A 16,512-nucleotide genomic window follows, 5' to 3' on the forward strand; every position below is an offset into this window, starting at 1 on the left:
CTATGTTCAAGAGATGATCCTACACAACCATTTCTGCATCTTCAGGAAAAGTTTCTACCATTTCCAAGCCATCTCATCTACGTACAGTTTGGTCAGTTATGCAGTAGGAACCACCTGGGGAGTCTCTGGGACAACCAGGTTCCCCACCCAGGTTGTTAGTTGGGACATCGAAGCCTATAAATTGCTCTATGCCCAGTAGGATCTGCCTGAGGGAATCTCTAGAGCTGTTTGAAGTCCTCCCCAGAGAGCTCCTGCGAACGTTAGCCACATGTCGGGTGTGATGGGAGCTAGGAGTCAGTCAACACTTTGCCACTAGTCTGCCCGTTGTCTCATCAGTCCGTTGTCTCCTCTGTTCAGCGACTAGCTGGGCAGCTCCTGGACCACCCAAGGAATTAGTGATGTAAGTGCCTTGGATGTGCATGCAGGCACAGCCCTGAAGCCCAGCTACACCACAATAACCGTAGGACAGCCTTGAGTTTTTTCCTCATAACTCACTTAAAAATTAAATTCCATAGCTCTTGCCACACAGTATATGTGTAACAGTTATTTACAAGGTGCGTTTCCATTCTTGCTGGTGCCTCAGGAAATGGTAGATAGATGCCTTCAAGCTCACACATCAGGAACTCCTTCATTTCTGTTATCACTAGCTAAAATAAGCTGTTCACACCACCAAGCTGAAGCTCAGCATATCTACATGCAGAATATTGTTGGCCCTCAAAGCACTGCTCCCATACCCTCTGTAAATTGAAAAGACAGCTCCTTCTTAATATATGGGTTGAATTTCAATTGGAATTAAATAAAATCAGCAGCATTTTCCAGAATACTAACTTAATAAACTTGACACCAGCTACTTCATCTTTCATTATTGTTATTTGTGACACTTAGCTAGCAGTAGTTTACAATGATTAAGTTGGTCAATAAAAATAAATTAATAGAGCTTTTTTCCGATAAGAAAATATTGGAAGCTGGGACTCTACAGTTAGAGCATCCAAACTTAAGATGCCTCATAAAATATTAGTGATTGTTCAATATTTTTGATCTGCAACTTTATGCAACAGAGGAGTGAAAAGCCAAACTAAGGTTAAGCAGCCTTTAGCAAAACATAAATGAATGTGTAGAAGCTATCCAATTCAAATTGACGTTTTCTACAAACATAAGCAGCCCTATACCGTTCAATAATTGAAAAAGCCCTGTGGTATGAACATACGTAATGAAGGGCAGTGAAAATGCTTTATCTTCCTTGCAGCACGTGTTGTGGGTTTCTTGACTAGAGCTTGCTGAATTATTCAGTGTGAACAGTTCTCGTTGTGAAAGCGTCTCCTTTTTGCATAAGGAAGTCCAGGGATGCTGTGGTTCCAGTTAAAGAGGCTGTGCTATCACACTTACTGGGTCATCCTCAGTGGCCAGCTAGGTAGCAGGTGAGATGAAGGAATCAGAATGCCCCTTTGTAGAGTCACAAAAGAGGTTGTTAAAAATTATATTTTCCCCCCAATCATATTCAGTCGGTAGTTTATCACTCATGTAGATTTCATAAATCTTTTTCTTTTTTTTCTCCATCCTATGGGTAATACAGCTTGCCACGTCAACTTGTTGCTCGCTAGTCTCACAGCATTGTGGAACATGCAAGTCACATGACTTCTGCTCTCTCACTAAAAGACTAAATGTCAGGTGCATTTAAATGGAGAGGAACTGCTGAATACTTAATAAGAATAATACAGTTCCAATGTTATGCTAAATTTGATGTTCATGCATCTTCCCACACATTTAGTGATGTGAGTCTGTGACAAGTACTGAATGCAAGCTGAGAGGGTTCACAGTCATAGTGTTTTCCCCAGCTCTGCTTTTAACTGATAGAAGGCTTTCTTTAATAACCTAAAAGAAGATAAATATTTCTGGCAAGTGTACTTGAAATTTGGTTTCAAGTGACCATTCATTGCTGTGTCCATTCAATCCAGTCATGGGAATTTTGCTTAAATAAGCAACAATGTTGACCTAGTTGTTAGTTTTGGAATGCAAGGTAGCTGCAAAAGATATTGTAGAAACTTTCTGTAAAAGCACTGACAGTGTTTTACTGAGCGTTAATCATGTTTAATGGCTATCCCAGTGAACTACCACAGTTTGTCTCTAAAGTGATAAACCATCCATAAACCTAATTTCTCATAATCGTCAGCATCTTTGACATAAACTAGGTTCTGACCATTTTATGTATGATAGTATATTCAATGAGTCAGCATTGTTGAGAAAAAAAAAAGTAAAAAAGAGAAAAGTCCCATACTCATGATTCCAGTAGAGAGCTAGAATATATTTAGCTCTTACATTTTAATTTGTAAATAAGTGAGCTACACAAGGTCAGATTGTTAGTTTGGCTAAGGTGTTGTAAATCATAAGCAAACCTTCTGAACTGGTTCTGACTTGAGAGAGAGGAGCCTACCCACTGGGTTTTAATAATACTTGTGCATGATTCTTTTTTTTTCCTAAAAAATTATAAAAATCATAAAAATGAGTGTGTGAAAACTCCCACTGTTAAACAATGCAGGTCTCTCTCCATAGCATTTTCTTTCAAATGAAAAATGTTTATTTACTTTGGGATATTACTGGAAGCAGGATATTTTGTGCTCAAGTGCTCAAGTATTTTGAGAATTGCATGCTAAATTACATTGATCTGCAATGTACTTGAATTCCTAGAAGAGTTTTTATGTTCTTCTCATACAGTGTCAATGAATGGATTTTTAAAAAATATTCGATGTGGGGATAGAGAGGGAGAGTTCTCCATTTCTCCCAATACTTTTCTAGTATTAGCACACCTTTGAAGGACTGTTTGTATCATAAGCCACAGAATTCAGTAGTTGAGAAGGGGAGGGAAATGTAAGCACTAATAAATCTACATGCAGTAAATTCAAATTACAAACATGAAAATGATTTATTTTCTCTAGGGGTGGAGAAGAACATGTGCTTGAAAAAAATTCCCAGGCTCAGGTATCTGTTCTTAAGCTCTAAATGTTAAAACGTATTCCCTCCAGGCTGTGTATTCTTGACTCCCCTATAGTTTTCTATACTCAGTATCACTGTTCACTAAGTATGTTGTGTCATGTTATTTTTTTTGAGTCAAAACTCAGGACATATTAGATAGCTGCTTGTGTACACACCTATCAGTGAAGCTGACAGGTACAAGATGTAAGGATTCAAAAGAAAAAAAAAGTTACAGAAAGGAGGAAAGAAATTTCAGGACTTGGGAAGCAAAAGAGGAAAAACAGATTTCTTTTTCCTCCATGTTGTTAAATGTCAGCTAGAGATATGTAAGAAAGTTTCAAATGAATATTTGAATAGTCCAAGTAATTTAAAGATGGCCAAAGCAACTAGGAAATTCAGCTTTTAGTGTAGTCTGAAAAAGGGGAAATATTGGTTCTACTGAAATATTATGTTTCAAAATGTGAAAAAGGAAATTGTTGTACATCCCTTGAAGCTCTGGCTTCTTCTATTTTTTTCTACTTTAAATGTAGAGTTTTCTTTGATGTGATGGAAAATCATTTCTTTCTTTTTTTTCTTTTTCCTCCCCCATTTGTGGATGAGATGGGTAAATAAGGGCACTTCTGGGCTACTGAATGGGAAGTTTTGTTTCCTGCACTTCGCTAGCTAGGCAGAAAACTGGTTTGCCCAACCTCAGCCCTGATCCTCCAGAGGCTGCGTTCAATGGGGGTGTAGCTCCAGCCACAGTGGAGCGAAGCTGGAGCTCTTCGCTGGTGCTGGGGAGCATGGCCCGGGCTAGGAGCATGGCCCTGGGGGGCTTTTTGGCTGCCCTGGTGGCTTTCCCTATCCCTGCGGCTTTCCGTTCTCAGGAATTTCTGCTTGCGGCATCTGACTCCTGGCACCTGGGGGTCTTGCTCTCCTCTGCGTGCTGGGGCAGCCCATGGCCGGCTTCCCCAAGTAAAATTAAGTGGACAAATCAACAGGAAGCCCCACATCTGAAGAAACAAGCCTGCAGATAGACCTGGTACCTGCAAATAGCAGAGTGGTGCCCTGCTGCATAAATCAGTCCCCCGTGTACCTCCTAAATCTTTTGCTCAAAGGCAATAAATCAAAGGTAAATAAGCAAGTAACATAGTCCTTGTATACTTGTAAGCATAGCAGCTGAGGCTGCCTCATAGGGGGCCATAAATCTGATAGCCAGCTATATTTAAAAGAGCAGAAATAGTAAGGTCTGTTTGAAAGAGCACTGTGTGCTGATACCGATGACTTTATATATGTCAGGAATGACTTCTGAACATCATAAATCAATTCAGGCTGCCTTGCTGGAAGGAGAGGAGGTTTGGTTAAAAGACATAAAGAGAGCCCAGGCTGCAGTAATTCACACAGGCACCTGCCTCATGCTCGCAGGTGCAGCCTTTCCAGAGATAAATCTCAGGATAGTGGAGTCATTATTGAGGTTTTCTTGATGAAGAGGGAATCTTAAAGAACACAATTTTTTTTTTTTTTTTGGTCCCAAGAAACAGTGAGAGATAGAGATGCTGCATCTAGCACGGCAAACCATCTGCTTTAAAGATATGTGCTTGTGTTTTTAATGCTGGAGTCGATGCTTTTGAAAAGTGAGATTAGTTGCTATGGAGAGAGAAGTCTCCTCTCCCCTCTCCACCTCCTCACCTCCGCCAAGAAACGTGAACGAGCAGCGAACTACATGACTTCCTTCACACTACCTTGGCGGGATGTTTCAATACTGTTTCTATGCACCAAAGGAAGTAATTCCTATGTGATTCATTTTTGTCATCTCTTAGGAAGAAGGAAAATATGTTGGAAGCTGTGGTCACAGATCCTGAGGCGAGGACACAGTGCAGGACTGGTCAGGAGGTTGCTGAGTCTAACTGAAGGGTTTGCAGAACTGAGACATCTCCAGAAGAGCTCAGGGTGAAGCCATACAATAAAATGAAATAAAATAAAATGAAAGGGGGTAAAATAAAATAAAATGGTTGGCTTTTCCACTATATAGTAAAACCTGAAATCTTGACATGGTAAAGCTGGGTTTTGGTGCAGTAGAATGTTACATTTTTGAAAACACGGTTTGAAACACACTTGGTCCAATTCAGAAGTAAATTGAAGTGATAACCTTTTGGTGACCTAGATTTGCTGCTGTGAAATAAGTTTTTTGGATACAGATGCATCCCTTACAGAAAGGGACACATTGTTGAATTCTCTTAGTACAGGAGACGCTCTTGCGAGGACTCCAAGAGAGATGTCATGTAGTGAGTAGGCCCTCGAGACTGTGTTTTACTCTCCGACCAGTCTTCAGAAGTGGTTCATTCAGGACCAGGATAAAGGCATATTATTACTTTTCTTCTGCTGATACTGTGCTTTCTTGTGTAGTAAATGAAAAAATCTTTACTTCAAGGCTGCCAATCTAATGACCTTCACCAGAATTAATACGCGTTTTATGGAAAATTAAGCTCTTAAATTGTGCCACAATGAAAAGGGGAAAATACAATTTTTAAATGAGGCTTCACAGATATAAATGTAGCACATAGCTTTTCTGCAGAGGAGGGGAAATAGGGGGAAAAAACCCATGCCATTTCTCCTGACAGTAGGATTAAGACACAATTGATTACATTAATGCTAGAGACAGTTACAAATTTTTAGAGAGAGGCTTGGGTGTTTTCTTTAAATAAATGTTATTAAAAAGCCCTTACAGGAGATGTCTCATAAAGTGACATTTTGATTTTTTTTTCCTCTGATTAGGAGAGAATTGAACTTCAGGAAAGTGATTGGATCTGCATTTTTTCTTTTGGAGTAGACCCCAGACTATCTGGGACACATTCAGGTGAACTGCTGAATTTACTCATACCTCAGATTTTTACTTACAGATTAGCACTGTTTCAAAAAATTTCTAACTTTTTGCCACAGCCTATTTTTGTTAACCAGTTCTAGTTTACATGGAGCCATGAGTCCACTGTAAGGCTTTGAAGCAGAAGCTGATAGTAATAACCAGGTTTTATATAGCTCTACAACTGAAGTTTTGTACACATAAAGCATAAATGGAATAAAGAAATGAAGGCAACACCTTTCTTTTTCCAGCACTGCTGCAAATAAAATGATTGTTTATCAATAAATACATAATAAACTCTAAATTGCATTATAAACTGTGGGAGCTGAATGAATTTCAATTATGCAGATGAACAATAGTGTGCCATCCGTTATATAAATCAAAGTTAGGCCTAGGCCTGTAAGCTTTAACTGCTTCACTGATTTTTATTGCCATACTGAATGATAACATGAAACCATATAGAACAAGGCAAATTAAGAATCTATTTGGGGGAAAATGCAATTGGCAATACATGTTCTCCTGGAAGCTACATTCACAAGCCAAATGCCTTGTGAGATTTTATCTTCCGTGCACAATGCGATGATATTCATGTGCATATATGGTTAAATTAATTTTCCCTTACCAACATAAAAATGTAGCTGGCCAAAATAGATTAGAATAGCATAATATGCTAGATCACATTTTATTTAGGTGGAGAAGAGGAAAATATTTAATTTCAGACTGGAATGGTATTGAGCAGAATAAATGATTGAGCTCAAACAAAGAGATCATGCTCTTGGTTTTTTCCTTCTGTTCAGCATGAATGAAATGATCTGTAAATTCATGACAAGATGATGGTTTTTCTCAGCTGCAGAACACTGAAAAAAAAAAAAACCAGCTTTCTCTATGGTCAAACAGAGACTCCTGGTTCTGCCGGAGCCCAGTCTCACCGTTCAATCAATAATCAAATAATCAAAAGATTATTTTTCTTGGGGTTCAGTCGGAGTGTTGGTGTGTGCTTCAAGGCTCGGGTGGGATGAGGCTGCCTGTGTCTGGCTGCAGCATCCTGTAAATGAGCCCATCTTCTAAATGGCCCCAAAATGCCCATTGCTGTCATTAGAACCCAGCTTGGTCCACAGAGGGCAACCAGTTGAATTCAAACTGTCCAGGTGCAGTTTTATTGCTGTCCTACCATTTACAGGCAAGATTATATTTGGATTATATTTGCCTTTTTCTTTTTCTTTTTTTTTTTTTTTTTGGCAGTAGCTTTGGCGTGTCTGGCTCACCAGGCTCGTGCAGCCCACCAGCACGGTCCTGCATGCGTAGCCTGTCTCACCTTCTGCAAACGGGAGCCCATTTTACTGTGTCTTAGAAACATGGGTGAGTCACCTTGTGAAGAAGTGCAAACGCGGAGCTGAATTTCAAGGCCAGAAGTCTATTGCTGACGGATGGGACAAAGCTCTTCAGGGCCTTGCTGAGAAGTTTTTTTCCTAATCCTGTTGTTTTATCTTTCCTTGCAGTCTAAATGGGTTTGGGGGTTTGGCTGTTTTTTTGCATTTTTTCTTTAACCATAATACCATGGAGAGTCTTTCAGCCTTCAGCTGTTTTTTATGAAAACATTCGAAGAAGATATTTGTTATGTGCATTAAATGCATTTTTCAATGACAAAAAAAAGTTCAAACAAGACAGGCAAATATCCCCAGTGAAAGAAGATTTATTTTGACATTTACTTCTAGTTTCAGTTGTGTGGATATTTATTAATCCAAAGTTCAGGCAGTACAGGATCAAACTGGTGATCATTTAATGTTAAGATGAGATTTAATTGCTTAACTGTGGTTTCAGGCATTTCACTGTTCCTCACCAATATACTGGATTTAGTTCACACCTATTTCTACTTCAGCTTTAAATTTCAGACTTGACAACCTTTTCTTGTGCTACATTTCGGCCAATGGGCAGGATTTGCCTTGCTCTGACCGGGGGTCGTAGAAACCCGTGGCGGAGGCTGAGCCGGGTGATCCCTCGGCAGTGACAGTGCTGTTCACATGTGCAGAGGCTTCCACTGACCTAACTGGAAATCTCACGTGCTTGGTGAGTTTAGGATCTGATTTCAGTTTATGGTACCTCATTAAGGTGGAAATGAACTTCCCTAAATCGCATTTAATAAGACAGGTTTAGACTGAAAAGGCCTTGAATAACTCCTATATTATTGTCAATTGCATAGCAATTCATGGAGCATTGTGGATGAATGAGGCCTGTTGAAGAAATACACACCGTGCTATATGCATAAACAGAAAGTAGATGCATTTTCTCTAAATGTTGCAATGCCATTTCCATGCAAGATCCATGCAAGCAGTATTAAGATGTCTTGTCTGTTGTGAAGAAGCTGACCTTGTTACTATTTAGGGAGATGCATGTTAAATGGCTTAAATAAAAATTATCCCTTCAGAATGCGGGGTTTTTCTTGAAACTGTAGAAGGAATTGATACTAATTCTCTGGAAATTATAAGATTGTGCTTATTAAAAATAGAAGAATTTTGTTTGATAAAATATATAAACTGAGAGCAATGAAATTGAGGTGCGTCCACTGTAACTTTGCTTTGAGAAGCTTCGAGTATCACAGTTAAAGCTGTTTGTAGCTTCTTACGCTTTAGACCTGAAAGTCTCATGTGCATGGCAATGTGCCTGGCTTTTGTTTTTCTTAATTCTATCAATTGGTCTCGTGAATGACATTCCCTTTCCATGCAGATTTCTCTTATAGCTATAACCCACCATGTTTCCAAGAAACAATCGCACCTTCTTAGTTGAGGGACATCATATTTGGGCAATCAATCAGATGAAATGAGAGCTGTTGAGATAAAAAGTAAATATTAATAATTCTCCAGTATGACCTGATTTGGCCAGTAATAACAATGTCTTTGGTTAAATTTGTAAACTAAATCTAGCTGAAATTATTGGCAAAACAGATTACTCAGTTTCAGTTTTTTGTTATATAAATCAGATGTTTAAACAGTCAACATTTTGGTCTAGCATTAGAAAAATTTTAAATGTCAGTTTCAAACCACAATCCCTATATTTTAGGCAAGGGAAATAAAGAAAAAGACTCTTCAAGGCATCAAAGATTTAGCATACAAAAGTGGAGTTCTGCTCAAAAATTAATTCATGAAAAAGAAACCCATTTTCTTCTCAAGGTGAAGAGTGGAAGTGGCACTTGTGGTAAAACACTCCTTGTATAACACTGTGGCTGCCTATGTTGCAGGAAATGAAAAACCATTAAAAGGATAATAGAATAAAAGTGCAGTGAGATGTTCAGAGAATCCATCAATAAAAGGACGGCAAGCAATTGCTAAAGACAGCCCTTTATAAGTGTATCTTTATTGCCAGAGGATGGAAAATTGAGAGAGAATTTGCAAACAATTGAATTTATGGTAATGACATATAAGCATATTGCACCACCAAAGCAACACAAAGAGCAAATATAAAAGACAAAATACACCAATGCCCTATGGAAATCTTTGCTTTTTACACATTATCTCCTACTACTGGAAACTAATATTCTGATGTTAAAATGACATACTTTGCAAAATGCATTGTTGGTGAGTGATATGGATGATACTCCTCTCCGTGACTGCTTTAAGGTAAATGAGTGGACCAAAAGTCATACAAGACATGAGTAACAAGGAGTTTGCTCCTGTGTACTCAAGATAGCTTTGTTTCTTGGCTTTGGTGATATTTGGACAGTCTGACACTCTTTCCTTCGCATTTTATGGTAAATAAATTAACTTGGGATAATTTGAGTCAATTTGTATTTTAAACCTGCTTGGAAATACATTGTCACTAAGTCTGTTAAACTCTAGCAGAGGTGACTGCTAAATGACTGGCTGGAGGGAAATAATGAAGTGATGCTACAGAAAAGGAATGCCAATTCACACCCCGGAGGTGGAGCCTGCCAATAACCAGGGAAACCGGGAAGGGGAAAAACAACTCCAATATGACAGGAGAGTCACAGAGATCTGGAAAAAGATGCCAAAAAAGGTTGAGGGTGATTTAAAAAAAAAAAAGACAGAGAGAGAGAGAGAGAGAGAGAGAGAGAGAAAAAAAGTGTTGTTGAAAAACCACAGCATCAGAAAATGGTAAGCTTCAGTATGGCCTGTGCTCAGCAAGCAGGGCAATGTTGAGGGAGGGAAGGTTTGTCTGGACAACTTTCACATGTCTTGATTTTTTTGAGTGTGTGTGCGAAGAAATTGCTTGTCTGTTTTTGAAGAGATTATTTTCCGGGGGGTTTTCCCCACCACCTTTGGGTGGAGGGCTCAGGACAAGGGTGCCTGCAATCTGCAGCACCCCATGGTGTGTCGGCACCCACTTTTGCTTTCAGGGAGATGCTCTTTCTCGAGTGACCTGACAGCTGGGCAGTGCTGGATTTGTTAAATTCATCCTATGTAGAAGATAAATTTTGTTTTGAGAATAGTGGCTGAAAATAGAACAAACTGTAATCAAATGGCCCAGGTCAGTTGATGTTGTTCGGAACATCTGCGCTCCCTCAGGTGGGCAGAGAGAGAGTTGACCTGTCCTAGATTATTTCTTTCTGTAAATCCTCTGCAAACAAGCTTCCCACTCTGAAAGGTCCTAGCTTGAAGGCACGGAGGAACAAAAGCAACTTTGTAAAGAACAAATAGTAATAATTAAAAAGTCCAGTTTCTATGAGCTATTCCTCAGGCCTCAATAGCAAACACCTAGGATGGAAGGGAGTTTTGAAACACCTAAGGTGGAATATTTTGAAAATGCTAGGAGGTTGCTACAAGGCAACCAGCAGTGATATACTCACCGGCTTTCAAAGCAATATGGGACAAGGAAAGCCAAAGAAATTAACTGGAGATAAGGAAGTAAGTTGAGGCAGGCTGTCTCACCCAGCCACATGGAGAACAGAGCTTGGCAAATACTGCCGTGATGAACAAAAATGTCACAGCAGCCAGCTGCTGGCCCTGCTGAGGTGGTGGGAGAAGTTTCTGCTGGGCAAAATCTCTCTAAGCCAGGCCTCTACATTAGTGATGAAGACTTCAGTGTTAATGGCTTGGGCTGTGGCACAGTCTCGTGTGTCCCTTTCCATGTAAATGTTTGCTAAAATCTAATTGGCATCTATTCCTGTGCTGCTGTTTTTAATGGCTCTACCTGTGCTGAAGTGAAATATCCTTGCTCCCATGGGATTTTTTGTTTTATACTGTTTCACCCTAAGCATAACAATTCCTAAATCTGCAGAAAGCCCACGAGTGAAGGAGGTGCAGTGGTGGAAGCTGCTGGCAGAGGGAAGCTGGTCATTACAAGCAGCACAGCCACCTTGGCAGCATGTGAGGATTTGGGTACCTGTGGGATGTTTGCCTTTAATTGTGGAGGAATGCCACTGCCGACTGCAGAAATGTTTAACCCTCAGAAATGCTCATCTTACCCATTAAAGTTTCATTGTAGTGCTGCGCGTCATTGCTGTGGCCAAGTGGGCATCAGAGCCCTTCTGGCTCAGTTGAGGCTGCCCTCAGGAGGCCTATGGGAGTGCTGAATGGCTTATTTCTTTGACTAAATGCCTACCGTGTGTAACATGAAGACATAGGCAGCAGCTATCTGTATCTTCACTGAGAGCTGCAGCGTTGAAGGCTGATTGCGAAGCCGACAGAGGTGGTGATGTCTCTGTGAGGACATGTCTTGACTGGCCAAGGGTGGTGGAGACCCAACTACCTTCCCCCCTGTGGTCATGCTGCTCTCTCCCCATCTTCCTTTTGGTGACCCAGGAGTTTGATGCATGTGGTATTGGTGTCTTCAGAGCAGCCCTGTAAGTATAATAGAGTTCATGGGGCATAGGGGGGATTATTTTGGTTTTAGCCAGAGCAGTAAAAGGTCTGCATTCTGTTTTTCTGTGGTCTTATTTATCACAAGAGGTCTTGCGATAAAAGCTTTGACTAATGTATACTTAGCAGGAGGAATAAAAAGTGTTCCGTTTTCCAAAATTACTTTTTGTATTAGGAAAAGCTGGGTGGCCCCAACTAATCTTTTTTAGAAAGAGCCACAATATAAATGGATAAAATGTTCAGGTTTGTATTGCCTCTCTAATTGTGAATGCTTCAACCTGACTGTCTGTCAGAAAGCTCTGCTGGACTTCCCAAACACTGATATGCAGGCATGGTGGCTGCTTTCTTCCCAGGAGCTCCTTCTCCCACTGGTCACCACCAGCAGGGTGGCAGTTTGATGAGCTCTTCCAAGGCTGGCGGGTTTTATTCACCAGCAAGTAACAATGAGTACTCAGCAGTCTGTCCTTGCCCCTTCTCCCTCCTCCTATTTTCCCAGCCAGAAATCCTAATGTACCCAGCTGTCTTTAAGCACAGATCTGATTCAGTATTGCATTTGTCACCCTTAACTTTCTTTATTGAGGCAGGATTGCCGAGTAGTAGCAAATAGAGCACTGCATGCTGGGAATCAAGCAGCAGGTTGTGGAGTCCGGCTGTCTAGAAATCCCTGTCTGAAGCTGTCTGAAGACTGGAGTCAGGCTCTCCTTTTATGTAAGTTAAGTAAGTTCCTTATACAGGGAACTATGCATTTCCTTGTCAGTCATTGCCTCTTGCCAAGTGCTAAGCTTTCATTCTCCTGTTCACTACCAGTCCTATGTCTTCAATTTATTCTGTATAAATTGAGATGCTGTAATTGGACTTCTCCAAGTCTCCACTGCCCTGTCTTAAAAGTATCTCAAGTGTCTGACCAGTCTTCAGTTAGTCCTCTGATGGCCTGCAGGCATCCTGCTTGTTAGCCCCTTAAAGAGCTTCTTATCTTGGTTGTAGGCTTAAGAAACCCCATCATTTCAGTTGCACAGCTCCAATAATTAGGCTTGCTGAGTAGTGCTGCCTTGACCCACATAAAGAGAGCAGAAGAAGGAGCTGTAGGGAAGAAGTTACCCCTGGTAGCAGTCAACAGCATGAAGATTGGAGCTTCGGTTGTATCTGTTGGATGCTGAGTCCTATGAAGCTGGGGTACCGAGCAGACCAAAAGAGTGCTGACTTAGTCCACTCAGGACTGTTTGCTGTTGGGATGGATTGCTTCAAGAGAAGTTCCTTCAGCTCTCATGTGTAAGTCAAAACAAAGAATTATCAGAAACTGAGGTAAAGACAAAATATGCTAACATGTCTGGAGAAAACAACTTGGAACAATAGTTATAATTGCTGTTTATAGCAGAGACTATTTGATTTGGAAGATGATTATCTTTGCTAATTCAGAGTGAAAGACTGAAAGGATGAATAAGAGAAAATAGATTGCCTTTTTGCAAAAACAACTTACTGGCTTTTTCCATTGGCAACTTGTACCAAATAATTTTTCACTGGGAAGATGAGCTTGACTTGGGGTTGCAGATGCACATCTGAATCTTCATCATATGGCAGCATATGCAGAACAGGCTACTAACATACGAATATTCTGATTTTAACCTGCAATATTACCTGAGGGTAGAAAGATATTCAGGATTTATAAATGCCATTTGTCCCCTGGAGAAGGTAGGTTAACTTCAAAGCATTTGAAGGCACTGAAGGTTAGAAATGTTTTAATCTTGTATTCTTACTGATGAACACACGTAACTGCAACGAATATTTATCCAGATGGATGAATGCAAGGATCAGGTTTAATCTTAAGCTGTCATCACCCACACTGAGTCACATATTTCATTGGTCGGTCTTGCCGACGTGCCATTTTCCTTGCCTAGATCATCACAGTTTCTCCAGCTGGCTGTCTGCTCTTCCCTATGTTCACTGAGTTTCTCCCAGTCGTTCATCAGGCTGCGTCATATTTGTCAGCCACAGGAACTGAGAGAGGGAGCTTGTCCGTCCATTATCCTTTGTCAAGGGAGCAATCAAGGACTGTTTTTTTTGAGGTCAGTGATACTGCCAATATTTTTTATGGCACGATGGACTATGGGCAGTGCAGGAGCCTGACAAAAGGTTAAATCAAACATTTACCTGGCACCATTTTATTTGCTCAGCGAGGCAGTTCAAGGTGCTGCCTGCCAATGCTACTGCTCATTTAACCACACCTGCACGTTGTGCAGGCAGGAAGAAGTTTTAATAAATTATCGCGGAGCAAGGAGTGTGGATTTAATATGGTGTCATAGAATAGGGCATTTTTAAACTAATTCCAGTCTTTCTGGGTCACAGTTCAGCTTCTTTTCTTTGAACTTCTGTAGGCGAATTCAATCTATGCTCAGTGTTAGGGTTTTGTTGTTTTGTTTTCGCTTTGACAGGGCCTTGAATGCCTTCATTTTTCAAACAGATAGGCTGATCCCACAACTCACATGAGGAGGCTGCCTTACAGGCATGACACATAACAGCAGGGGAAACTGCCCTTTATATGCTGGGGTCTGAGACCCCAAAGTGTGACTTGCATGCTTAGTTTCCATCCTCTTAGCAAAGAAATGTGTTTCTGTACTAAGATAAAATACATTTCCCTGAATATAGCCGTTATTATTTGAAGGGTGAATCCTGAAAAAGTCTGGAAGAAAGCAGATGAACCTCAGTTGTTAAAAATATAATGGGGTTTTACAGAAGGGCTTTCCTAAGACAATAATCATACTGGCCAAAAGACTGTATCAGGGCTAAGTTGTCAGTGAAATTTCAGCATTGGTTTTTAGTGCCTGCTTTCTGGCTGCAAAACTTGCATGTACACTTGCAAGCTTTTTCAGGTCTGGAAAGCTATCTTTGCACTTAAAATTAACTGATAGTTACATAATTGTGGATTAAAGTATGCACCCACAAAATGTTTTCTTCAGTTGGTTCTGTGTACAAAGTACAGGGAATGCAAATGCTTGTTATGGTTCTTGGCTTGAGAGCCACAGGAGACAATTTGTCTGTGAATGGTGACACTAGAGATGCAATATCCAGTGTTTTTCTCTTTTCCAAAGTGAGAGGTTTTGTGCTGACATGCGAACTAGTAGCTAGGAAAAAAAAAGAACAGTTGCATAACTCAGAGACCTCTTCATTACTAGTATCTCCAAAATGTATCACAGGATGGACCAGGCTTGATGAGCCCCTTGTAGGTAAAGCTTGGGTGAAGGGAAAATTTGAAACAGAAACCTTTTTTTGGACCTACCTACCTGGGAGGCAAGTGTCTTTCCCACAGAGCAAGCAGGTGGCTGGTCCCATTGGGCTCTCAGTATCGAGTTGTTGTGCAGCCTGGTCCTGTTGACTGTCATTCAGTAAATTAATTTCCTGTCCCGGTGGAGCTGCCTTAAGAGATACCTGGCAAGAAATTCCTGCTAACGGCAGTGCTCAAAGACCCCTGTTCATGTGAGCTTTGGTTTCCAAAGAAGCTACTACCCAGAGAACATTGGCTGGGTCAATAGCTGGGCACTGTGCCATTCCTCTTAGTTGCAAAGGGTAGTAGCAGTGCTAACCCTCAGCAGAGTACCTCCTAAGTGCACATGAACCTCCTAAAGTGCTCGGATGGTGTATTTATACAGAGGTTTCCAGGCCAGAAAGCCCTGGGTGACAATCTCCTGGAAAACCAAAGTGGCTGGGAGAAGCACTGGCATAGCCGGCTGGAGGGGACTGTTCGCACATGGCAGCCGGACCTGCACCAAGCAGGCTTCTCCATGGCAGCTGGTCACTGGTGCCTCCTTGCCACGTGGGAAAGCTGTGACAACCTTTGGGCCCTCTGCTCACCAGCGAGGCCTTGTGTTTTTCACCTGCCTCTTGGTTTACTGCTTTGCACATGGCATTAATAAGATTTGTCATAAAAAATATGCACATTGACCAACTGTGTTAATAATTGACTTAATGAGGATCTAACTGCCTCTAGCCAATCCTGGAGAAGTTAATTGAGGGGATTGTGTTTATAATCTGCCTTGAGAGTCCTAATCTTCTGTTCTAGCGCTGCCAAGCCAAGGATTGATTGATTGATTTTGGTCTCTTGGAGCAAAATAACAACCTCCTGAGATAGACTTTGGCAGTTTCCCAAAGACAAAATATGTGGCATGGGTAATGAGAGAAAAAAAATATCGTCTCCTTCCTGGTGCTTGAATGTGAGTTGTTGAATCCTGCCTCCTAGAAAGTGCCAATCAGTTAATGTCCAGTTCTCAGGCACTTTCCCCATCCTACGAAAAAACTACAAAGACCATTGCTGTTAGCAAGGAAACTGAGTCTTTCTGCATAGAGGGTGGAGGAGGAAGAATTTTCTGAGAATTTCTGGGGGATTGTTAAAGAACAAAACAAAACAGCCAGTCTTTTGAGGAATGACAGGAGATAGGACCTTATGGAGGTCATTCTCCTCTGTGTCTGGGGACTTCCTCGCCAGAGGAAATGCAATGCTACTTGAGATAACACAAAAGAGGAACATGTCAGGTGATGGTGAAACGTGATTCCAGTGACAGAAGGAAGGAAAAGTCACCCACAGAAAAAGACTCCTAGAAAATGTTACTGCAACTGAAAAATGGAAAACAGCAGAAAAACATGCTGGAGAGTTTGTCAAGACATCTGATTCCTCCCTTTTTACCTGAGCAGGATTAACTATACCTAAGTTATTTTTGGTTAATATTTTTTAGATAGTAGTGCTAAGTAGAAAATAATCAGTGCACTTGCTCCGTTCCTAATCGCCCACAGTTTATTTTGAAATAACAGATTGCTTCCCTAAAGAAATACGTTATTTCCCGTGGGCAACAGGTGTGTGATGTAGATGCCAGTCCCATAAAGCTGGACATGAACTACTTC

The 16,512-nt window shown here is 40.9% G+C and overlaps 1 protein-coding gene across 3 annotated transcripts in view; it reads left to right on the forward strand.

Annotated features, from left to right (window-relative positions):
• CD96 (CD96 molecule) overlaps positions 1–16,512 on the forward strand; it is a 67,675-nt gene that overhangs the window by 13,418 nt on the left and 37,745 nt on the right. The window contains exon 1 of one of the 3 annotated variants that reach the window (XM_064522020.1): positions 12,601–12,891. The exons of the other annotated variants lie outside the window; for them this stretch is intronic. The gene's annotated coding sequence lies outside the window, so the exon portion shown is untranslated. Of the gene's footprint in view, positions 1–12,600; positions 12,892–16,512 lie in introns of those variants that run through there. 3 annotated transcript variants of the gene reach the window in all.

Source organism: Dromaius novaehollandiae, chromosome 1 (genome assembly GCF_036370855.1).
Source record: "Dromaius novaehollandiae isolate bDroNov1 chromosome 1, bDroNov1.hap1, whole genome shotgun sequence".
In the NCBI taxonomy this organism is placed as follows: domain Eukaryota; kingdom Metazoa; phylum Chordata; class Aves; order Casuariiformes; family Dromaiidae; genus Dromaius; species Dromaius novaehollandiae.